Below are 25,211 nucleotides of genomic sequence, written 5' to 3' on the forward strand. Positions count from 1 at the left end.
CATTAGGCACAATTTGTATATCAGATGGGCTGGAAAAGAGAGTTGTTGATTAGTTAGATCTTCCTTTCGGAAATTGCTTCTTTTTTTTCTTCTTTTTTTTCTTTTTTTTCCCCTCGCCCACATTCTTATCTCTGTTGCAGCCCTAATGGTGCCGTACTTTGCTACTTTTTCTGCGTTAATAAACTAACACCAGTGAATCCCAACAACTTGTTTTGTATTCAAACATGCTTTGTGGGCTTTTTTTTTTTTTTTTTTTTTTTTTCTTTGGTGAAGGTTTTATGTCTATGGGGTCATAAACAGCGGAGGTAATACTTCTGTTTATCAAAGGTAAAAATGTGCTGCAGCTCATATAAACACACACACACGGACATGTTGTTCAAACGGCAATGTTATTTTTATTGTTTCACGGAATCCACATTACACAGATGCCTAATGCTCACGATTTGCTTCCCAATGCCGCCCACTTGCTTGTTATTCCTGGTTGTGTTTACACATTCGGCTTCTGTGTTTCAATTATTTTCACGGTAATGAAATGGCGAGCGGCCCTGGGTGTGAAGGAAATGGACGAGATAACCGCGGTGACACAGACTTAAGAGGAAATCAGAGGTGACCGCGCGGGTCGGCGACCTGCGGGTCACCTGGCTCGGTGCTCCTGCCCTCTGATGGTTTCTTCTCGCGGGGCAGAAGAGAAGGAACAGAGCAACCATGGTTCTCCAGAGAGATCGTTGGCTTTGATGAATCACATTTCTTTCATTCTTTCTACCTTTCCTTGACCGGTTCAAAGCAAATACCTTTTGTGCATGTGAAGGGAGGAAAGAATAACCGCAGCTTCCTCTTAAATATTCCATTTCCAAATGTTTAAAGATGAATGCCCTTGAACGGCAGACAGATAGGTAATACAAGCCATCCTTGACAAGAAGACACTTTCCAGTAATCACTTCACTTCACCTCTTAACGATTACGCGAACAATGAAACCTTATCTATCGTGGATGTAAGCATCAGAAAAGGTTGGAGGCACTGAGGCTTTCCTCGAGCTCTTCATATATCATTCACTGTCACAAATCATTTGGATGGCGTGGTACTTCGGGAGGCTCCCAGTTGACAATTTTTGGTGCACTGTTTTAAACAGCAGTTGACAAGCTCGGGCTTTTACTAGCAAACAATTTAGCCGGAGAAATGTCACCATCCGAAGGGCTCCTTCAACCTTTCAATAGTCCTCTCCTGATGTTTGCAAAACCATTAGTGCTTCCATACAGCACCTGGCAGTTTAATGGGTCTGTACTTCAACAGACACAAAAAATAAATCTCACTGACTGAAGATGAAGTGGTTTAAGTATTTGCTTTTGGACAGACTTAGCAGCTGACGACCTTGGTTTGTAGCTTCATACACTTTCTAAAGATTGCTCAGCATCACAATGGGTCAGCATAGAGACATTTCCTCTGCCTCTGTTTCTGCTGTTTTACAAACCAAGAAAATCCTATTTTCAGAATTGGGCTCCTTTCCTTTTTTTCTTTTCTTTTTTTTTGTTTGAGATCTCTGTTTCTTAGCTCCATTCGGGGTATCTTAATGACCTATCTCAGTGGTGCTTTAGTACTTGCAAGCTCAATTTGCTGGCTCATGAGCCAGCTTGGCAGCATAATGTTCTTTCTCCTCCACTTATTAATAATAACCCTGCCTTTCTGTCCCTCTGAGCCACTACTCATGATGTTTTACTTTGTACAACATGACAGACTCCTCACACGAACTCCGCCTGTTTCCAGCTACGAGAAAAATAAATGCATTAAAACACTCCAGTGCCTCGATCAGCGCCTTAGCAAATTGCAAATGCTTCTCTTTGTTTTAATAGGAGCAATTAAATGTCGATAACAACATAACAACTCCAGCTTTTATAAATAAAGTGTTATTTTTTTTTGTGATCTTATCATTAAAGTCATCAAGCATCATGGATGTTTACATTTTGGGTTTTGCTATTTTTAAAGCAACGTCAATACATCAAATTGTGGATGTGTCCATAACAGGGATCTGATCTGCAGAAGCTCTGCAGGTCTAAAAACAGGCACACACATGATAATGCAAGCATACGTAGGAAAGCTGATCTAATAATGGAATGCACAGTTTTGCACGTTTGCCTTCCAACGTATGGAATATCGAGCGTGTGTTGCAGATCACACAGAAAGGCATAAAAAAGGCACAGATCATTACAGCCTTCTGCAGAGATGCTGCTGTTATTATGGTGAGAGGCTTTTCCTCAGCTCAGCTGGCTCCCTACAACTTTTATTTGTGGGCTTCATTAATAGACATTTTCTGTTTTGTTTATCAAACTTTTTTTTCTTTCTTTCTTTCTTTCTTTCTTTCTTTCTTTCTTTCGTTGCCAAATTCAGTTGTATTTGCAGTAATGATCTGATGTTTGATAACTTCCAACTCCTTCACACAATTAATTTAGTGCTTGTGGCGACTCTGTGCTCAATCTATCAATCTATCAATCAATCCACGTTGAACACAACTAAATAATACAGAAACAATACTGTTTCCAGCAGATTGTTATTGGTTAAACTCTTGCAAATCCATGCAAAACCGTCATTTGAATACTATTGTTTGCACCTGATGTCACTAATGGTGTTATTCCTACTCGATTACCTGGAAAACATATTGAAGACACAATCGTTTTGCCTGCAAGTGCAATTTAGCACGCTTTATACAGCAACTCAGTAAACCAGGTACTAAACCAGCATCAGATTCCAATGCTGCAAGCTATGGCCATGTAGAAGGTGTGCAACTAATAATCATTTAAACTAATAATCTGAAGAAACATGTTATTCTAATTGTATGAATTGTATTCCTTTGTTTCTAATAGACAGCAACACCAGGGAAATGTGAGTTGCTCTAATAATATTACACAAACGTATTTTATCTGCAACTAATGACAACGCTAATAGTTTAACCAATGTGTTGTGCTTGTCAAGATGGATCTTGTGTAAACACAAGCACAAATTGCAGAGGACAACAATAGATTGGTAATAGTTTCAGGGAATTTATTTATTTTTGTCTATCTCTGCACTGATGCGTATTTGATTTTCCATTAAAAATAGTGCTGCAGCTCTATCATGCTCCAATCAACTTTTTATGGGCAACATAAACTACTTCATAACAAAGGAACGTGCCTCCTATACATCCTCAAAACAATTAAAGTAATACATTTATTTTGCAAGCAGTGTAGGATATGAAAAGAAACAGAACACTTTTTTTTTTTACTAAACATTTAGGCATCATTAAAGATGTTAAAAGAAAAGACATGAAGAACATTTGTTCAGTTGGAAATGAATGGCAGTGATGCATCCCAAAGAAGATGAGACAAGGGCAACAATAGACTGGTAATTGAGGACAAGTTAATTGCATCATCAGGTATAAAAAAGAACATTTTAAAGAGGCTGATAGTCTCAGATATCAAGTCAGTTCATCAACTTTGAATTACAAAGATTGTGCCGATCCCACCTTCCACAGAACATAAGATCATCAGTGGAATGGTGAATCTGGGGAAATGCTTGTGGACAAAGCACATGAGCAAAATTCGATGCTCAGCTTAATACATATACTTGAGGCTGGATTCTGTATAGTGAACCGCTGGATGTGCTCAGAAAGACCTCTAGAGATCCTTGTCTGTGAGTACAGTTTGCTGTACAATCCACAAATATGGGTTATTGTTGTTTTTCTGCAGCAGTGAATATTGTGTGGGCATCAACTGCTCCCTTCCAGACAACGTGTTATTTCTTTGAGGACAGGCTGTGCTTATATCCGGCGATCGATGCCATACCACACACAGCATCCATCACAACATTATGGTTTTAATTTCTAGGAGTCCTGGTTGATACAATAAAGAGGGATGCTACACAACTGTGTGAGCTCTTGCCGAAGCAAAATGTCTTGTGTTTTATTTTATGTTGTACATTCAATGAAATTCCAGTTCATGATCACTGCTAATTCTTCTTCTTTTAATTCACATTTGACTATACCCCCCCCAACAGTTCTAGATTAGAGGTGTATCATTTTAAAAACAATTGTCATCATCTAAACCGAACAATCTATTCTGCAGTGTAGTGAAGAGCCTCCTCCCCTGCCTTATCTTATGTGCTGAGCACAGGAGGGGACATTAACAACATACATCCTCCTTAGGTGAGTTTTATGCCTTCAAATCAGTTGAAGGATTAAAAGCTCTCCCCCTCAGGAGCTGAGACATTTTTTTTTTCCACCAAAAAACCTTAGGCCTCTACAGTCAACACTTTAGAAAATAGTGAATATATGTTGTCATCTTGCTAAAATGAGACTTCTTTCCTTGGTTCCTGGCAGGTTCACACATTGGAGGAAAAACAGATTCTTGCCTGTCAACAGCTCTATATGATGTATTTTCTTTTATTGCGAGTTTACTCTCTGTGACACTCGCAGTGGTATTTGCCTTCACATCGGAGGAGTTTGCGCTCACTGCCACATAAACAGAAATATATCCACAGTAACTATACGTGTTGTAGGTCTACCGGTTCTCCAGGGTAAAGGCTTGTTGCGTCGTATAGAATGATGCGCATTACATGTGGGTATTGAAATGATATCATGTTACACGCTGCGGCGCTAAGATCGGATGATGAAATCTTTACCCACAGCCCGACTGATTAGGACACCACATGAAACATGCAACTTGACTTCATTTTCCTCTGAGCTATTTTCGGCAGATCCTCTTGTCCACTTAGCGGCGCAGGTTAATTGTCTCCTCGTTTCAGCCTCTGCATGTGTGATGCAACTTAAAAGGGACATGATTACAAATTCAAATGCTAATTTCCTCCGAGGCTCAGGAGGTGAAAATGCATGAAGCCACGCAAGCCTGGTAGTAACTATTTATATGCGAGGTTATTAGAATAGGGAAACAAATTAACCAGACATCACTCTGGATTATGTTAACATGACAAACTGCCGTGGTGGAGGCCCCTAGCTACGTCCAGATGCTTCTCTGAGAGTCGCTACAACCGAGTGGGAGTGTTTCACCACTGTGGGATGAAGTACAGTACGATGAGGTCGGGCCCTCAAAGCTCCAGGGGCTAACCCTTCAATCCACCGACACTGTGGTAATCCATTAGAGGGATCAGGGACACGCACTGCACAACGGACTGCAGAGAGCTGCATGCTGTGTGATGAAAATGATTGTCTTCACATTGCTGGCAACATGTGTAGAGGTTCACATTGCCCCCGTGGCCTCGTCCTCTCACTGTCTGCCGGCTAATATAAGCTAACGATTGTACAGTTGATCTCTGCACTGCCAATGGCATGACAGTAATTGGTGGGATGTGCTGCGGTGATGGTGTGCCGCTGCGTGCAAACTTAAATTGTTGGCAACTTTTTTTTTTTGCTAGAACATACCACAGGTGACCCCATTTGTCCTCTTTGCTGGTATAATGTTGAATGAATGAATGTACGTCTGTGTGAGAGTGATTGATTTGCTGATTTGAGCTGGCAAATTGGGATCCTATTTTTGAAAATGCAATGACATATATGCTATCCTGTGACCTTGGTGTTCTCTTATTGGGTATCAGTGTCTTAGTTTCCTCAGTGCACACACTGGTCACAACCAGGAAGCTGCATGTCTGCTTGTTGGGGAGCAGAAATCAATTAATAGCATGAGAATGTGCCACTCAAGTGAATTTCCATGTGATGGCAAAGGTCTGCATGTTCAAGCAGAAGCTTTAACATGTCGACACTTCACCCGAGGTACCTCTCTGATTATTATCTTCTCTCTTGAGATCTTTGAACCTGTGAAACTGAAGCTTCCGACTTACTTTTAAAAGTTTCCTGTTCTAATTTCATATCAGATGCCGCCACCTGTAAAGTTTTCATCCTTGCATTTTCATATTCAGCATCTATTTATATAGTTTAACGTTTGAAAGCATGTATAAATCATTCTCTGGATCCATTCCACTCTGTTTGATATTAATCGTACATTAAACCACTCTTAATTCCAGTGGGGGGGGAAATGTACACATGCACTCAGTATTCTGACTGAATTTGTTGAGGCTCAATAGACTTTTCTCTGTCATGCATCATGAATGTTTCTCACAAGGTTGTGTGACAAATCCTCCCAAAATAGTCTTCCTGCCCTCAGCTGGTCCTTGTGAGGTGAATCAGCCAAGGTCTGATTGCTGCTGAATGAAAAAGTGAGGGAGCTTTAGTCAGGAGTCTGAGTATCTTTCTTATTTATGATTACCTTCAAAATGCCACAAACCCAACTGGCTGCTGTTGATTGTTATCAGTGTGGTAGATATCATGCTGTAGGGACCTTTTCCATCTCCTGGCTGGATCAGTATATCTTTATCAACACCATATATGAAGAGCATATGGCAATATTGGGGACTCCAAAATAGAATGACCACAATTCTATTGCGATTAAAAATATGAATGTATAGTTTAGTGGTGGTTTAATGCTTTGGACGAGGACCACTTAGACCCCATTTACTCAACAAATTTTCAAATTCCAAGTTTTTGCTTTTTTGGTTTCAGAAAAGTTTCACATTGACATAGCAACATTTTGAAAGCAATGTCCGTTTACACAAAGACGTCAGAAACGCTGAAAATGAACTACGTAGTTTTCCTGTAGGGCCACTAGTGTGTGCTGTTGTTTGTTTTTATAATGAAATCACAGACACGTGCAGAGAGCAATGTCTTGTAAACAGTAACAAAGATGAGCACACGGACGTTGGTATGGACAGATGATGAAGTTGGAGTGTTATTATGGTGACTCCCAACTATAAAACTAGCAAGTCCCAGGAGAATATGAATTGGGAGTGAGGACATTGTTGTTATTGTCCATATACTTCCACGTGTGAAGAAAAAAACTATTTACTTTGGCCATGGTGCACATACTCCATCCACTCTGGACTGGCCACCATATAAACTCCCGACACCAGAAACACAACAAAGGTTTTGGGTTTTCACTTGTAATTGTCACCGTGTGAACGGCCCCAAGAATACAGCTGCAGTATTCTGATAGAACTTTGGGATCTACTTGGTAAAGATGTCAACCCCGATAAGTTCACTTATTCACAAGTGGTAGCAGGCTGAAATGAATTGTCCACAGTTGTATTATGCAGTCCATTAGTCAGAGTACATCTGCCTTCACAAGTTGCCATCAGAATATATTGATAACATTATGACACAGTTGATGTTTGGTTGGGTTTTGACCATCATAACTAATTTGCTGCATGTTTCCTCAACATTCGATAGAAGACAGGTACCTGCATATGCAAAGAAGAGATTTTATATTTAGTTTCACCTTGGACTCGATCGGCATGAAGTAAATAAGAATTCCATGTTACACGGATCCTCTTGTAGGTCTTCTTTGCTGCATGTATCATATTTTCTGGAATATAAGTCACACTTTCTTTAGTTGTTGGCTTGCATGTAGGAAAACAACTTATAGAAATATATGAACATATACTATCTGTGACCATTAGATGTCACTGTATGACAACAAAATACTGCAAACCTTAAAGCATAAACTCACTCCTCAAAGACTTATGCTGCTACTGTCCTACAGCACTTCTAATCAACTTATTGCAATGACTAATAAAGCATTTCTAACTAAATTACTGTGTCTAGCAGCAGAGTTGCATACTAGAGCATTAAATAATCCTTTTTGTCAATTGTTTAGATAATCTGTAAAGATGTGAGTCAATATGTTCAGACGTAATCAAATTTAAGTGTTATGTTTCATTTCTTTTTTTATTGTATAGTAAAAACATGTAAATGTGGCAGATACACTGCAATCAGGACATTGAACAGCTTGGATCAACTCAGACTCTCTGGCCTTTAGAGTTTCCTCCTCTTATTGTGCACTAAGGAGCCAGTCAGACCACACAAGAAGAGCTGACACTGACGTTTGCCCTCAACTATCAGCCCACTTAACAGAAGCCCTGGGATCGTGTCGGGCGGCAAAGGCCACAACCCGGCCACAGGTGAGCATGCAACAGGGCCAAATGAGCTTTACGCCAAAGTAAGCAGCAGTGTCAAATACAAAACTCCACACAAGCGAGGGAAATATTTCCAATATTGATTCATTGTTTTACAGCGTAGGCTCTCATTGAGGTCAGTTTTAATCCAGTTATGAAAATCTACATTTTCTGATGGTGTAATCAGGGTTAATGCAGCTTCACAATAAATCCCCACAAGCTGTCATGGTTCATGGTTTAGACCTCTCATCCCACCATGAACATGCACTGCCATGTGCAGACTCAAGGAATCCACATTTTAATGCTATTTTTAACCATTTTCAGAATTGATGAAGATCAATAATAAAAGTCACATGGATGCTACAACAAATTCAAATCAGCAATTTTGCGGGTGTGTTTACAGTTAAAGGGTATCTATTTAGGACGTTGTAGGTGGGACCACCACTGCTGTTCTCTTTGCTTTTGAAGTGTGTGTGCTGTCATTGTGCAGGGATCTAAAGAGCTCTGAGACCTTCAGGCAACAGAATCTGGATATCTGTGACAAATGACCTAAGAAAGACTCCAAATCATGTGAAATGAATAATTACCCCGACACAAAAATATTACAAATTCCACTATACTCACATATGGTCCAGGAGCAGATCACCAGTTCACAAAGAAATTGTAATAGAAGGTTGAATATTGTTGACATTGCATGAAATTGACATGCTCATTTAAAGAAACACGTCATAGCTAAGCTACAAAATAATAGTAATATCGAAATATCAGTACAAACACCAAGGATCATGTCAAGAAAAAAAAAAATCCCATCCAAGAAAACAAGTGTCTGGCATTCAAATCACTGGATTATGAGCAAATGATGGAATTAATTTGAAACTTGTAACTTGTGATTCGTACCATGTGTGCTTTACTGTCTCTCACGATTTTCCTTTGTTGTTTCATCTTCCTTTTTCTGCTCCTCCTCCCCCTTTTTCTCATTGTATCTGTTTCCACACACACACACACACACACACACACACACACACACACACACACACACACACACACACACACACACACACACACACACACACACACACACACACACACCCATTCCAAATGCACATGCACAAACACAGAGAACCCCGCTGCACCCTCTTTGCAGGAAATTTAATGGTCTCATGAACATCAGCCGGGGTCGTGCTTGGGTCACAGCCAATTTATCTTAGCGATGCACAGCAAAGGAGGGGCAGTTAGTGGAGGGGGGGGGGTGTATTCTGTGTATGAAAAGCATCTTTACATGAGCTGGGGGTTGTAATTGATTAGTTAGTTTGTGTACAGAGAATAGATTGCGGTGAAGCTCAGAACAGAAAAGGATGTGATCAAATTGAGTCTTATTCTGCTGACAGGATGTAATCGTTTGCTCTGTGCATTGTTCCAACACTGTAGTCTTTATTATTATTCTGGCTGGTGCAACTACAAAGATAGATGGATGGATAGATAGATAGATAGATAGATAGATAGATAGATTATCTTCCACATAGCATGCACTCCTGTGGTAATCCTGGATCTGGTGTTGATTTACTGTACACGCAACATTTGTTAGCTTGTTGGCAGACATGGAGGGGCGTATTTCGCTTGTGCTATCAAAAGCAAAACAAATAGCCTTTGAATGAGGCAATCCTTTTCAAACACATGTGCCACTTTTCTCTTAGTCGGAACTCGCTCGATGTTTTCATTCTGCAGATTGTGCTGCACATATGCTGGTGATGGTGAAGTGAGACGTTCAGTATCACTATCCGCTCCCTCCCTGCTGTGTTGTATCTGCTGCTTGTTTGACCAAACCTCGCAATATATAGTTGTTTCAGTTGCTCTCCTCCAAATTGCGATGCCGCTGTTTCAATTATATAATGCAAATTCTGTAGTCTGCAAAACAGCACCGCGCTGGTGTTCTGCATTTACGTCTCCTCCGAGCTGACAAGAAGCTTCATTGTTTATTCCCGTGGTATCTCTTTAGTTGGCATGCTCAGTCCGTCGGCCAATCTTATCCGGGTCTGGACAAAAGCCAGTTGCAGATAGTTATAGAGAATGGAATTGCATTAATTAAGGTCACGGTAACCTAATATGTTGAAACACAATATGGTAAAATCAACCGCTGGCATTTCCAGTATGTGGTTGGGGGTCGGGCCTCTTCGTATTGCATAAAAGCATTCTGGGAATCATCCCCGTTTGAAAGAGTGGAGGCCTTTTGTGGCTCTGTGTGGTGACATGTCCCGGTTTTGTAATGACTTCTTATATCTGCTCACAGTTCTAAATGCATTCCCATCTGTGAAATGCCAAACAAATTAAATCTAACGCAAGCCGATTGGATTCAGTCATACTCCTCATTATGGCCATTAGAAGCCAATGAGGTATTGCAAATATTTTATTGCCAAATTTAATGAAGCTGCAGTTCTCCATGTGGATTCCTGGGATATTTGCATACGCCGGCTCCTCACGGCCGACTGTAATGAAGCCGTTCGGCAGACCTTGATCCATTTTTGTGGTGTGTGCCAGATGTATGTGTGCAGGCTTAATCCTGTAGTGCACGCAGATAAAAATATTAGATTACAACCTCCACATACAGGTCGGCCGGGCTGATTATCAGTACCAGCGAAAAGCTGTACAGCTAAAGGCCTGTAGAGGAGTGGTGGGGCGAAATCTATGCAGGTTCACAGGTTTCTACCCCAAAGGCCAGATTTCACCATGCCTAATTGAGTTGCAGATGTAATACATATTTATGTGGCGAGGAGCTTTGTGGGATGCATTTCCAAATGGCCTTAAAGCTCCTGAATCATTTTTGTTTTTGTGCACAGTGCCGTTTTTGTGCCTCTATTTGAATGCTGGATAATAATGTGTACTAACACTGAATTTGTAATTAATCACTGCTGTATTTTCCAGCCCCATCCTTCAGAAAAAGGGAATAGCGTTGACTTAAACAATGGCATCAGTACAGTGGCAGCCGTGGTGCTACTAGAGTGCCATCTACTGGCGAGCCTGGGTAGTGGGGGTATTTGCTGTTGCTGGGGAAGAAGACAAACAGGTACTGGGCATCCATAAGTCAGTATTAGCTCTGCATGAGATGTGTGCAGTTCTGACAATCAGTTGGGGAAAATGCTGACGCAGAACAACTCAAAATCTAAGGAGAATAATGCAAATTAGTAAATTATTAAAGTAAGTTTTAAGTGAGCAAAAACATCACATAACAAATTGTAAACCAAATATGCCGGTTTGAGGGTCATTCTCATGCAAGTCATGCAAACATTATGTAAATATAGTATATTTAAACATGCACTTCTTAAATCTAAGGTGGGATGCATTTGCAAATGGCCATTTGAATCAGTCTTCTCGCCCGCCTGCATGTGTGTCATGCACAAGACAACAGCACCACCGTGTGTCCAAGTCAGAGTGAAGCACAAACACATTAGAGAGCGAGAGAGAAAAGTAAGGCCTGATTTATTGTTCAAACTGAGATAGCTCATTGAGAATTTATGGCACAAACTAGTGCAGATTGATGTTTATTTATAGTAAATAATAGTGGAACGATCTGAAGTTTTTACTGGTTATATTTTACCCAAATGGAGTAATCAGTCTATTAGGAGCATAAACAAAGCCAGATGTCGCTAAAGCATTAAAGTGCACAATACTGTTTAATGCGCTTTGTTTGGTGGAATGGAGTGAAGGCACTTAGGAAGTGTCAGACATGAGGCATAAAGGAAGGGTGTTTTCTTTAAAGGCACACAAATGTGTGTGTTTTTTTTCTTTCTTTCTTACATTAAATGCATCGTTTGATTACTTTTTTACAGTTCTGTGAATAAGATGGTATAAGGTAACATGACACTGTAAATCCACGCCAATACTTTTGGCAAGGACATGTAACTAATTACAAATATTAAATTAATAACACAGCGACTGAAGTGTCTGAGCTGCTGTAGGTGCTGATGCCTCTGTGTGACTGTCGGCTCACACATTCGCTTCACTTTATCAGAGCGGCCTGCATGTTGGTAGTTTATCTCATCTGTCTTGATGCAGCTTTTTATTCTTTCCGTCATCATTCATTTATTAATTCCTTTCTGCATGACTGATGAAATCTGAACACATGAAACTTTATTAGTCTAAATTTAAATACCATCATTTATAACTAATTGCTGTAACTTTAACCGAACCTAATGAGAGAATCAGACCATTCTCACAGCTGATACAACCACGTGCACATTATTGAATCACTCTAAACAGTGAAAAGTTACAATAGCATCAGTGCTTTTCATGATGTGACTACAAAGAAAGCATACTTTATTGACCCTCTTGGGGGAAATCTCGTCTTAACATTTAACAAATCCTACTCATAGTTAACTTTAACTCTTCATACTAGAAGCAGTGGGCTCCCACGGTGCCAAGGGATTTGCTTTTGGACACACAGTAGTAAATTGTCACTAATGGGAGTCAAACCGGGGAATTTCTGATCCCAAGTCCACTTCTCTAACCTCGAGGCGGCTACCGCCACTACTATTAAAGTCACTCCTTTACCATTTAAGGAAGTAACGGCAGTGCTCCTCCGCTCACTGTGTGGTCGGCTCCAGTTGAACCACTACTGGTATTGTGGTTTTGTATCATCATATATCTGTGTTGTTCCTTCTGAAGCCAGAGTAGTAAATCACATCTGTGGCAGTAGCTTCCCTGAAGCACAGCCATGTAACACAAGTGGAGGAAATATTTGAGTTGCCGGGCCCTGCTGCTGTTTTGACATCGCCCACCGGAGGAAAGCAGCGTCGGAGTGGCTTTCCTGTCCCCCAGGTGAGCTCTACATCATCCTTTTGTGTGCTGGGAGAGCTGCCATTACTCTGAATTTGGTCCAGTGTCGCTGTAACAGTTAGCGGGTAGTGTATCCAATATATTGGTTTCAGCACTGCTCTCTTCTCCTCGGGCTGGATGGCCCTGAGCAAGGCACTCCAAAGAGTCCACTGCACAGTTTGGTGACTTTACAGAGCGAAAAGAGAAAGAAAAGCAACGTGTGAACGAGGGGAAAAAAGAAGCCGACCTGTCTTGCTTTGGGGGGAAAAAAAGCAATGCAAGAAGCATGACACACACACACGCACACACACACACACACACACACACACACACACACACACACACACACACACACACACACACACACACACACGCACGCACGCACACAGCAGGGTGTCTGGAGCATGGCGCTACGCTGAATCAACACTTCAGAGAAGCAGCTGTGGTACAGTATCTCCACCAATGTGTCAGTTTGCAGCAAAAAGCTGAATTCATGTCACAGACACAAAAGCCAACTGATATCATGTGTCTGTTCTGGTATTCTGTGGTTATTTAGCTTCGTCATTTCTTTTCAGGTTTGCACTGCTGCATGCAAAAAGTAAAAAAAAAAAAAAAAAACACAGTAATAAAGTAACAGAATTAAAAAGTCTCCCTCATCCAGTTTACAGAACCTTTTGTAACAAGAATAGATTTACAGTAACAGCTTTGTGTGTTGAACTTTTGCTTTTATTTCCACAAAATGCTTTTATTGCAGTAAGTAAATTCAACAGTAAAATACAACCAGCTCATCCATGTGCTTGCAGTAGATATTCAGTAGTTAAAAATAACATGACAATACTTACACGAGTTCAATTCTTTGTCATTTAAGTTAATTTGTTATACCCTAATAACCATATTTGGCTGTGCTATTTTCATGAATCCTTCATTTAACCAGGTCAGACCCATTAAGAACAAATTTGTCTTTTTTTTATGATTATGGATTAACAGAACAAACAGTTTGTCAGCCTAAGCAGCACAATCTCACACAAGTGTTGTGCTGCCCTCACTCCTCACTCACCCCATCCAATCCTAAACTCCGCCCACGCCTCTCCTCCTGGTCCTGGTGAGCAATCACACTTCTATTAGGTTTGTAAGTGATTTCCAGGGTGGAGAACATTACACAGGTCCAGTTGGATATAACAGCATGTGGGATATAACGGCACGGCTTTCGACGTTGACTGTAGTCAAATTAAAGGAACTTGCTGACATCTGGAAACATCTCCTCCTGTGTGTTGTGTCTACTTTACATGAGTCCAACTTCAGCGGTGTCTCTCTTCCCACGGAAGACGGAAGGCATCCTCACCTTCTCACTTCTCTTCACCTCACCTTTGCTCTGCAGGAGGAACCCGCTCCGGAAACTTCTGCTCCCGAACCGTCCTGCTGTTTCAAAAGTGCTGCAGTTGCACATCCACTTCCCAGTCATATATTTTACCAAATAAAACATTGATGTTCCCTCTAAAGCCTCCATCCTTCTTACTACATGTTTCACAGACAATAGCACTTTGCCAGCAATTTGTTTCAGCCAAGATGTATGGCGCGATAAATATTTAAAATCAAATTTGGCAAAAAGACAGAGATGGATGTGGCACCCCAGGCTGTCGTGGGAGAGCCGCACTCTCTGAAGTACAGAGACGTTCCTGCAGAACCCCGTCTGTATTTACACACACACACACACACACGCGCACACACACACACACGCGCAGCACCTGTAGATGTGCACGTCTGCCGTTCCCGTTTCTACTGAAGCTTCCAGGAGCGCCGAGCGTGAGCGTCGGAGCTCACGTTACTCTGTGTGCGTGCAGCTAAAAGCACAATAGCGACTGTATGTGAGCGTACGCGCATGGAGATGGAGACCCCGGCACGCTTGTTTGTGTGTGTTCAGAGGTGGTCGTGGAAGGGGCCCGGTGATGCAAAACATCAGTGTGTTTACACTCCAAACACTCCTGCTGGGCCTGCCGAGCGAGCGGTAGGGCCTTTTGCCAGGCATCCTTTCTGCTTGTGTGACCAGCACGCGCTCTGCTGCTGATTAGTGCGACTGAGGGTTGAGGGAAAATTAGCCAGCACGCAGAGTGACATGTTGATTTCATGCCCGTGTTCACTGAGGCAAGTCTTTTCCCGCTGAGCGTTAAGTTCAGAAAAAGTGTGAGCCAACACATGTTTTCCCTTCAACCCTTTCAGTTGAACAAAAAAGTGATTTCCCCGTTCAGGAAAACAAAAGAGTTCAAAAAGAGACGCGGCGTCTCCAGTATTCGGAATAAGAGACTGAAAACACTAAAATCTAAACTTCTCATGCTAAACTGCAGTATTATCGTCTTTAACTTCAATGAATATTGTTGTAAACAGCAAAATAGATGCTAATATGCAAAAAAAACTTTTAAGATTTCACAATGTCGCTTATTATCTCCTTGTTTTCTACAAAAGTTTTTATTCCAATTAGTTTATCTTCAGTTTCCCTACCTGTGTGTTTGCAGTTCTCAGATGCAGTCTTTTTTTTTTTTCTGCCTCTGGTTTCAGACACATGACCACCAGGTAATAAATAATTGGTAATTCTGCGTTTTTTTGTGTGAATTCATTGCTATTTTTATTCATGTTTGAAAAAAAATTCAGTTTGAATTTGCAGTGCATGAATACATGGGAACACAAGTTCACATTTTAGGGATTCTTATGGTTTAGTACTTTTAAAGACCGCAGCGCTCCAATTATTCTCTGTACACTGTTGCATGTTCATATCTCAATAACAATAAATGTGACTACGTTTATTCACGTCTCATCCTAAGATCATTTACAATCTTTTGGCAGGACATTTTCTTTCTTATTCTTAATAAATCAAACTCAACAGACGTTGAATTGACTGTGATCCACACACATAAATCTCGTTAGCAGTAACACACAAATAGGAATGCATTTATAATTATTAAGCTTTTTATGAGCTTGTTGTGGATGAGAACATCTGATTGTAAGATTTAGTGTTAGCCATCATAAGCCTCCAAAGTGCCAGAGAAGTATATGATGTTGACATTATAACCATTTTAAGACTGCGTGTTGGCAGCTTGTCTCGGCTGCTTTGTTGCTGTTTCTTGTTCTGAGTACTTCATTAATCCATTTATGTCAAAAACAGGTATTACACAAAGTTCTGCAGGACGGCTGAAAACTTAAACCCCCTTCCAGTGATGACATTTTAATAAAGACTGTTTAAAAGAAGAAGCTTCATTCAAGTCTTCATTTCTGGTAACTTTTCCCAACACTGGTCATCCGAGATCTTGGAATACAAGCCTAAAGCTTCACAGTAACTTTCAATGCAATGGCAAATGATGAACACGCGGCAGTGAATATTACCTCTCTCATCCCACGAGAAATGAGAGATCCTGGCTTCAGTGCCGTCTGCTTCTTTGATGTATCACCATTGACATGCCGCTCCATTCATCACCATTTTACAGTAAACGTTCAATTTCCGGGGCTTGTCGTCTGCTCTTTGATGACAAATAGCCCGACTTTAGATGGCAGATAGAGTGTAAATAATCTGCTTGGGAACAGATGATGCTCCCTGCGCTGTTTACCTGCCTGACCCCTCCAGCAGCTTTTGTAAACCTTTAGAAAAAAAGTGTATGAATGTGCCCACATTGGGAGTCGTTTGAAAAAAGTCTGTCCGGCCTCAGTCAATAATAACTCGCCGGTGATGAGCATGAATGGCCTCAGTTAAACTTTAATGTATGGAGTGAAAGGAGAAACTATTTGGTTATTTAGTTTGGTGAAGCAAAAAAAGTCAGGAAACATATGGACTTCACTGTGCACGTGTTTCAAATCATTTATAGAGACACACCTGCGTTGAACTATGACCAAAACTAGTCTGTTTGCATGCCTCATGGGAATATATTGCTCTTTTTTTTAATTAAAACAAACCTGCTCACGCACCATCCATGGGTGACTTGTTTTGACAGAACTTAGCCATCAAGGATCGACTCATTATATTCAATGTTTGGAAACATTTGTCAAGGTGAGCACAATTTTTTCCTCCATTGATCTCATGGTCATGCCAAGGGGCGACATCTAGTGGCCGTTGTGATTGTGATGAGAACAATAAACAGGGGAAGCTGCATTGCGATGCTCTGTGTATCGCAACCTTCCGTCTTCACTTCCCCCGTGCGTCTATGCGACTCAGTTGATTACTAATGCAACAACACATCATCAGTAGGGTAAAAGTAACCTGTCTCATGACGGTCTCATCCCAGCTGACGTAAGTCTCAGTTATCAAGCTCCCACAATTTGACCCTTATTAAATTTGCTCAAATCCTAAAACTTTTGCAAATTTTTTTCTGAGAACAGTATGTCCTTATGTTTATCTGTCTCATGGGTTTTATGTTTTCTTTTTATTTGAACCTGCGACAGGGTTAGTGTTTCACTACTCGCCATGGTTGATAGGGGTGTGGGGGAATCTTCCTGTCGTATGACATAACTACAATACTCCTGACAGGTTTGTCGCCCCCACAACTCTGATGGCTCGTGGTTTTCAAATGTTCTTGTTTTATTTATTTATTTGTCCATGCTCTGCTGCTCTTGCAATGAAGAAATGCTTGCTAACCTGATTAGGAATAAATCCTTTGAGGTGTTGAAACGTGGCAGATTTGGTTCATCACATTAAAAGCAGGGGTCTTCGTCCTGGTGTGGAGGTCGAGATTGTAGCATCTGTATTACTCGGTGTGTTCGCCCTGCAGTGGTCTGCCGCCCTCAGTGTGAGTGTGTTGTAAATTTCGCCTTGTGTCAGATCTGATTGCCTCTCTTGTATTAGGTCGGTAGGTCAAAATAATTTCAGTTGAGTGGCGATGAACAGCCCAATTAGATCTCTACTGATCGCTACTGGGCCGGATTAGTAAAATGAGAGCATGATAACCTTTATATAATGACCACTCCAAATGTTTCCTTTTCTTTCAGTGCACAGAGGCACCAGCACAAAGTGTTTTCATTAATTATATTTTCTTTTCTTTCTTTCCTTTTCTTTTCTTTTTATTGAACTTTATACCAACATTCTGAAAACGACCGGTACACCGTGGATTTTTTTTGTTTTGTTCCAAAATCATTGAGCAGCTCAAAACTTACTTTTAACCAAAATACAACTTTCTTTATATTTCTCCATCCTTTTATCTCACATTTACTACTGATGATAATTAATCTATCTATCTCTCTCTCTCTCTCTCTCTCTCTCTCTCTCTCTCTCTCTCTCTCTCTCTATGCATGCATACTAATAAATCATTCACACCCCCATTCATACATATCCAGACAATCTCACCACATACAGTATATGCACATACACACCACGACATAATTTCATCTTTTGATACAAACATAGACACGCACGTATACATATACAAACATATACACATTCCAATACATGTAGGTTTCTAGAAATAAATGAAACTATAAATCAAACTGAAATCATTATTTGTTTCCCAAAAGCTAAAATTGCTGCTGATGAGTGCAATTTGAGCAACGTGCCGCTTTTAATGACGCCCCTCTATTTAAAATGCAGTGACACAATCAAAAGTCATGTCCTCCGTATTCCTGCAGCCTTTAGTATTTCTGTTTTCGCTGTATGGAGATTACCTGAGTTCTTAGCTCAGGTCTCATAGAGTTAATATCAGCCAGTCTTTGTGAAACGATCCAGTAAACACCTTGGGAACAGCTGTTACTTGGAAAGGCGCACTTAATGTCTTCTTTGTTGTTTTCACACTTTGTTCTGTGCACAATGTCGACCTGCGGGCCAGATTGGACCCTCTGGCCGCCGGGGTTTGGCCTGCGTGGTTGACATAGCTGGTGTAGACTATAAATGAGTAGGTTTCTTTTATAAATTTCATTCAGTAAATAGATTCCATTTGCAATACGCATGACAAACTTGCATCAAATTCTTTTCGCTCTTTTAGATGTTGCTCTTCTCTGAATTTAGTTTATGTCAAGAATACACAGTTTCAGTCTTTTTTTCCCTTATTTTTCAGTGCATAACTATGGTCCTGCTGTTTAACTGCCTTCAGAAAGACGACCTATACTCCCTGAAGTCCTTTGCTCTGCTCCACACTCCATTCACCCACATGATGGATGAACAGTTTAGAGACTCTTAACAAAAGATATTTCCGTTCATCTGACTCAGATGCTATAAAGACACCTAATAAAACCCTGATTTCACTCACTTTTTGGCCAAAATTCTGCATTACTCCAAGTTTAATCGTTGATTTGGTCTTTATTAGTCTATCAAATTCAGCAATTCTTTCCTTCTTTTTTGGGTGGGTGGGGGGGGGTCTCGCATCACGAAGATGCTCCAGATGTCGACGTTGCCAGATGGAAATGGTCCTGGATTGTTGGCAAGAGAGGCAAAGTGTCTCGCCGATTTTGATGACAACAGGTGTGGTGCCACCTTGTTGGTGTTGCCGCGAGGAGACATTTCTGCAGCACCGGCAGTTTGCTGCAGAAATGTTACAGTTTTAACTTTCTGCACTGATTGCATTGTACAGGTCTAGCACCAAAAACTGTCTGGGGAGTGAAGAGTTTCATCAAGAGTGTTCGTCATCCTTTGTGACACTGTCGTCAGAGGTGAAAACAAGTAGGGAGGTTTGAAACATCCACTTCCTTGAAAAGAAACAGAAAAAAAAACCAACTTTGTCATTCTAAACTATGGGAAAATAAAGCTGAGAAACTAGTCCAGTAGCCTGAGTAACCCCTTCTGGTTTTTCTCTATTGATCATGTTGACCAGTCCACAATGACAGAAAATGTCAGAAGGAAATTCAGCTGAAAGTTTTCCTGAGTTCTGTTCTTTGTCTGGTTTCCATTCACTTTGTTCCTCATGAGGGAGAGGCATTAAAAAAAAAAAGAGAAGGATTTTGTAAGATTTGGCATTAATATTAGTAACTTGAAAACACTTTATAAAACAAAGTCCTTCGGCTGTCAAGACTTTTGATGCGCGGGTAATCGAGGCCTGTCATGAAGCGCTGGAAAACGGTTGCCCAGCGGTTACAAAGGTATGCCATCATCCTGAAGGAATGACAGTACAGAAAGATTATAACATTCTCACATTTACCCCTCTGATCTTTTTCTTTCTTTTGTAGTAGATTTTTTTTTTTTTTTAACACCCCTCAAAGTAATTAATTTCTTTTTTTTGGGGGGGTTCAGTTTTGTCAGAGCAGATGAGGCAACGGCCAGGCAATCGCTCCTTTCCTTGTCGCTCCCTTGGCATGGCGGCTGATTCCTGCTAATTCTTCAGAACTGCTCTCCAGATATTTTTGCACTTGTGACTTTGCTGCTGAGCTTGGAGTGCAGCTGTTTGGGTCAACATGACTTTGAACCAGGAGGACAGTCACGATTGTTGACTTTTTATCATTCTCTGTCAGATTTGTGTTCACAGGTGCTTGTGTGGTTGTAAGACTGAGAAAACACTGACGTCTATTATGCCTTTATAGCACATTTTGACGTAGCAAACCATGGATGCTTTATTTTCATACACTTTACCCTGCATCGTAAGCTGCAGGGTAACGACATCCCACTTATTCTCAGCAAAGCAACCAAACTAATGACACTCTATACACGCCTCTTGGGAAAATTCCTTTTTTTCCCCCGACATTGATCAATTCTATATCTAGAATGTGGCGGTGTGGCCACATTGCGGCGTTCCAGGGGGTCAAGGGTTTTTTCTCATGGACCCACTGTGGCGACGCGTCAGCTGTGGGATTCAAACCTGCAAACTCCCGATCCCCCCGCTCCTTCTCTAACCTCGAGGCCGCCACTGCCCCCAGACCAAAAAGGTTCCCTGACAAAGCAGGCACACATACGAGTGCAGAGGAGGTGCGGTATTAGACAGCCGCGCCAGGCTGCAGAGGTGGGAAACAGTAGAAATCAGCTTTTAAAGCCAGCTGAGCCACCAACTGCTCCTCCTGCACATCTTTTCTCTTATCTTAATAAGTAATGAGGCTGCCACGGGCTGACAATGAAGTATTTTGAAAATAGTTCTAATGTATGGCTTTGAAAGGAGTGGCCGGGCATTGATGTATGGCACAAACAGGCTTGAAAACAAGTGAAATATTAATGGGCTGTTTCCCGGGAGTTAATGTGGGATTTACCTGATTGCTTGGGTGAGGGACGGCTGGGCCGGGGGAGGCGGGGCTGGGAGGAAGGTGTTGAGAGAGGGAGAGAAAGGTGTGCATGTGGCTTTGAGTGGTCAGTCTTGGGGGCAGCGCTGTGTCAGAGTGGCTGGATTGTCTCTACAGGAGTTTGCGTGGTCTACATGGGCTTCCTCTCGGTTCTCCGGTTTCCCTCCACAGTCCATAAACACGAGTTTCAGTTTGATTGATGAAGTGAAATTGTGACGGTGTGAATGTGAGGATGTATGGGAGGACTAATAAACCAAAGCCACCAGAAATGTTAATAAATTACTTTTGTTAAAATTGGACATCCTCGAAGGCTTACAAGTAGTAAAATTGTCACCAAAGAGACTGAAACGCTTCCCGGGCAGAGTAAATCTGACATTCTCCTGTGTGACTTCTCGCTGTTGAAATCTCAACAAAGCCACAACTGCTTGTATGCTGCTCCTTTTTTTGAAGGTAGCTCACCGAGGGCTTATTTACCGTTACAGCATGAAATAAACACAATTCCAATCTCTTTTCCTGCCGCTAATTAATCACAGGAGACCCGTGGATTTACACATTGTCAAATCAGCCTATCATATCTCGATACACCACAAGGGAGCAGCAGTGCTAAAGGTAGAGAGTTCAGCAGGTTGTTAAACTGCTTCACACGACTGGGAGTGAATTCCTCCTGTCTGGATCACTGAGGTGGTAGTTCCGAGTGCGATGAATACTAATCACACTAAATTTTCCAAAAGTAGGGAATATTATTGTTATTTATTTGAGGTTTGATGCAGAACATTTTCTGGTATTTAAAAAAAAACAAAACAACTCAAGAGTATTTCTCATGTTGTACAGGAAAAGCCACACATCGTCCACAGTCGGGACAATGTGGCAAACGAGCGAGCGTACAGTAATAGTTTAAGTGCTTTCCCCAAGGAGAAGAGGCCTGAAACAACACTGACGCACAGAATTAAAAAGTTCCGTTGGAGAGCGGCGGTGGCATCCCCGAATGCTTGGAAATGCCATTCAAGCTCTGGAAAGGTCAATAGTTAGAATAACTTTTGTTCGAGGAAAAAGAAAACTCGGCAGAATTATCACAAATTGCTTCCAGACCCTCTCCTCCTCTCAGAGCGAGTTATTACCAAAATTGAGTGCAGACACCATCTCAGCAGAAATCATACATACTTTGAGGCGTGTGACATGTGACATCCCGAAACGCGCGTCCCGTCAGGTCGCCCCCTTCCCATTTGTTTAAGTTGATCGTGAAACGTGCGCTCAACCCTGGCATTTCATTGGCATTCAGGATTTTTTGATTGACGTAAAAATTGAACCAGTATTATAAATAAATGCCCTCATATCTTCCCTCTCTACCATGTCTGTGTTTCCTGCAGGTGTTTGCTGGAAGGCGTGGACTCTTTGGACGAACGGAACGTCGACTCAACGCCTCAGATTAGCGTCTCGGTAATTCATCAACAGCAGACGTGACACTTTTTTGTCCCGTGGTAAAAAAAAATTGGAGCGTTACAACGATTCCATGTTATGACTCACATTTTCCATGTGCTGTCTTAGGATTTTTAATTTTGTTTTAATTTCCTGGAATATTTTTCCACTGACATGTTAATGTTGCGATCGTGACTAATATTTGGAATGACATACCGCTTTGTTCCCTTTTCTAAAAGTTCACAATAAGCTTGGCACTATTCAGGATCTTTTACAGAATTCAGTTTAGTTCACATTGTGAGAAAATATCTACTCTTCAATGATTTAAAATGCCGGGTCCATACATCTTCTCATGTTTAGGATCAATGGAGCCAATTCCAGCCAATGAAGGACCGATCAACGGTCCATCACACACACACCGATTGACAATTGACCTCACATGCATGTTTTTGGAATTGTGGGAGGAAACATAATTAAATATGCAAACTCCAGCCTGATATGAATCCACAAGCTTCTGGCTCTGAGCTTAGCGCCCCAAACACCGTTCCACCAGGTAGACAACAACAAAACAACCTTTTGGTAGTGTCACATCGTATATCATGGAAAGTAAGAAAGGCTTAGTCTATTTTCACCGCCCAACAATATTCTTGTGATATAACGATCGGTTATGTGCTTTCGATCAGTTAAAAGATTCTTTTTATAATTTCACCCGAGAATTACAATTGTTTGGTTCCTAATCTACTTGATTCGTTCCGTTTTGCTGTTTACATAAAACTACGACCTCCACACTGTTGAAAATATTGTCGCTTTAGTACCTGCCCACTCTGTTGTCTATCATGCAGCTACTGATTCGTTTCCTTGCGATGTTTCACAGCGTTTGGTATTACCCAGCCTTAGCTCCTCAGTTTAGAGCCCAAAGTGCCTCCACGGCGCGATTTACTCTCTTTTGCATTGCCGACTGTTCTCTTTGTGACTGGAAGTGTAACGCAGGGTGTTAAGTGAACCCTCCCCGACACTCGTGCCACCGCTTTCAGCTCGAGAGGCACAGGCAGTGGCAGTTGTGGCGGCGGCGGGGTGATTTTCTCATCTTCTGTCAGTCATTCACACATGCACACAAAGAAAGCCTTTACCTCACAGCTCCGGCTCCGGTGAGGCCTCATAACGCCGGACTTTTTTCACCCAGATGTATTTTCATTTTATCTCTGGAAGGAAAACCATCCTCAGTTACAGTAGAGTTGCATTTCATTGGCCAATTCATGTGCCTGTGGTCACAATAATATCCTGTCTGCAGGTCACATTTGCCACACTCAGGCTCTCCTCCCGTTTTCACTCCTCTTGAACAGAGTGCCACTGCTGGCTGAAATGAAAAGCAAATATTAATATTCGCTGGTGTTACTCTGGAATGTAAAATATGGGAGGCCCAGGGAAGTGTGATACTTTTCCTATTTAATGGCACATTTAGTTTCTGTGGAGAGCTTTTTTTTTTTTTTTTTTAATGAAGCATATCATAGAACATGAATGAACAAAAAGACACGTTTATTTTGACTGAAGTGAAAATGCTGCTCTCTCTCTCTCTGTAAATTTGTTGTATAAATAATAAAATCAGAAATGTGAATATTGAAGATTGAGACAAAATCTGCTGAGCTCACATTCGGACTCCTCATCTGTTATAAGCTCCAATCTTTTATTGCACACAGATACGATCCTTCATCCCAGGTCTTTCCCGATGAGTTGTCAGTGATGTTTTTTTCCTCTTTTAATGCAATTCTTTTTTTTTGTTTACCACCAAAGATGGACAACTTTGGTGAAATGGTCCAGAACGTTTTGCTTAAAGCTACAATCCCCAACAGTGAAAAGCTGGTTAGTATTGAAGAGCCTTTATGAGAAGCAGGGAGAGCATGCTTTGTAATTTCAGTCCGATGGATGGCTTTCCCATCAGTGCTTTCACATTAGAAGGCCAATTACTGCATGGGGAGATGAAAGAGTCTTAGTAAATATGAAATCAGTGGTCCGGGGTGACATTAATAGAGTTAACCCAGGGACATGGTGGGATCAAAGGGGCCTCAACCATATTAACCAATCTGTCTGTGTCTGCACACACAACAGCTGATCGAAGATAATGATGGTGAGTGTCATCAGAAGACACCACCCTGTGTGTGTGTGTGTGTGTGTGTGTGTGTGTGTGTGTGTGTGTGTGTGTGTGTGTGTGTGTGTGTGTGTGTGTGTGTGTGTGTGTGTGTGTGTGTGTGTGTGTGTGTGTGTGTGTGTGTGTGTGTGTGTGTGTGAACGCGGACTGCATCTAGTTATGGTAGACCACATGTGTCACTGACAGAGTATAGAACCCATTTATTTATTAATACATCTCTGCAACAACAGCTGCATCGTTGGCTCTAATTTCAGCTGCCAGCAAAATGCTCCACATTCAGTTACGCAAGTTTACCAAGAAAGTTGGTCGGTTTTGCTTCCACCCATCATCAATAGCATTCCAGTGTCACGCGGTCATGAGGCACGTCCTGGTTAACATTGGAGCAAAAAGTTTGTAAGTCCATCACAGGGGTAAAACAAGAGGTCAGATCTACAACCCATTTAATTTCATTTCCCCCCACACACCTCACCTCAACCCATTCATTCAAAGAAACTGCATCAGCTACAGTTGTTTTTGTATTTACTTCTAATTTAGTTGCATTCCCTACGCTCAATAGAATGCCTATCTTGCAGTTTCAGGTGACAAATGTTACTTTCTACAGGAGATCATTGTGAAGCTTTCAACTATTTCCACAGTGGGTGAAAGGTTAGTAGGATCAATCAAAAATGGCCCTACAAAACATAA

Source organism: Lipophrys pholis (genome assembly GCF_963383615.2).
Source record: "Lipophrys pholis genome assembly, chromosome: 2".
Taxonomy (NCBI): Eukaryota; Metazoa; Chordata; class Actinopteri; order Blenniiformes; family Blenniidae; genus Lipophrys; species Lipophrys pholis.